Genomic DNA, 1,743 nt, shown 5'->3' with positions numbered 1-1,743 from the left:
AAGGCCCACTACTTCCCCCCCCCCCCGGGGGGGGTCCGGTAACCTCCCGGTACTCCAAAAAATACCCAAATCACTCCGGAACCATTCCGGTGTCCGAATATAACCTTCTAATATATCAATCTTTACCTCTCGACCATTTCGAGACTCCTCGCCATGTCTGTGATCTCATCCGGGACACCGAACAAACTTCGGTCATCAAATCACATAACTCATAATATAAATCGTCATCAAACATTAAGCGTGCGGACCCTACAGGTTCGAGAACTATGTAGACATGACCGAGACATATCTCTGATCAATAACCAATAGCGGAACCTAGATGCTCATGTTGGTTCCTAGATATTCTACGAAGATCTTTATCGGTCAAACCGCATAACAACATACGTCATCCCTTTGTCATGGGTATGTTACTTGCCCGAGATTCGATCATCGGTATCATCATACCTAGTTCAATCTCGTTATCGACAAGTCTCTTTACTCGTTCCGTAATGCTTCATCCCGCAACTAACTCATTAGTCACATTGCTTGCAATGCTTATAGTGATGAGCATTACCGAGAGGGCCCAGAGATACCTCTCCGATACACGGAGTGACAAATCCAAATCTTGATCTATGCCAACCCAACAAACACCTTCAGAGACACCTGTAGAGCATCTTTATATCACCCATTTACATTGTGATGTTTGATAGCACACAAGGTGTTCCTCCGGTATTCGGGAGTTGCATAATCTCATAGTCAGAGGAACATGTATAAGTCATGAAGAAAGCAGTAGCAATAAAACTGTAACGATCATAATGCTAAGCTAACGGATGGGTCTTGTCCATCACATCATTCTCTAATGATGTGATCATGTTCATCAAATGACAACACATGTCTATGGTTAGGAAACATAACCATCCTTGATTAACGAGCTAGTCAAGTAGAGACATACCAGGGACACTCTGTTTTGTCTATGTATTCACACATGTACTAAGTTTCCGGTTAATACAATTCTAGCATGAATAATAAACATTTATCATGATATAAGGAAATATAAATAACAACTTTATTATTGCCTCTAGGGCATATTTCCTTCAGATACTTCTTGTACTGGTTCTTTTATGAGGAAGACTATTGAATTTATGTGGGATCTTTTAGAAAGAATTAAATGCAACTCTAAAGATTGAGAACTCGAGTAGGTAAAGAGTCAGGTATTAAGCTTGAATTTGATTGTGTTAAATCTTTTACGAATATCGATGATTTTCACAAGTTTAGCACTAAATATGGACTTGACTCTGAGATAGTAGCCTCCTTTTGTGAATCATTTGCTACTCATGTTTATCTACCGAAGGAGAAGTGGTTTAAATATCACCCACCTATTAAAGAAGAAATTAAAGAACCCAACATAGCTAAAGAAGAAACTATCATTTACAATGTTGATCAATTTGTGCCCACTGCTTATATTGAAAAACCACCTTTCCATGTTAGGATAAAGGAACATGCTAAGGTTTCAACTGTGGTTCACAAAAGTCATATTATAGCACCTTGTTGGGAAACGTTGCATGGAAAACAAAAAAAAAATCTATGCACACGCAAGATCTATCCATGGAGATGCATAGCAACAAGAGGGGGAGAGTGTGTCTATGTACCCTCGTAGACTGTAAGAGGAAGCATTTAGTAATGTAGTTGATGTAGTCGAACTTCTTCACGCTCCAACCGTTCAATTACCGAACATACGACACCTCTGAGTCTACACACGTTCAG

The sequence above is a fragment of the Triticum aestivum genome, chromosome 3B (assembly GCF_018294505.1).
Source record: "Triticum aestivum cultivar Chinese Spring chromosome 3B, IWGSC CS RefSeq v2.1, whole genome shotgun sequence".
Lineage (NCBI taxonomy): Eukaryota > Viridiplantae > Streptophyta > Magnoliopsida > Poales > Poaceae > Triticum > Triticum aestivum.
The sequence above is the reverse complement of the archived record's forward strand: the minus strand, read 5'-3'. Positions refer to the sequence as shown.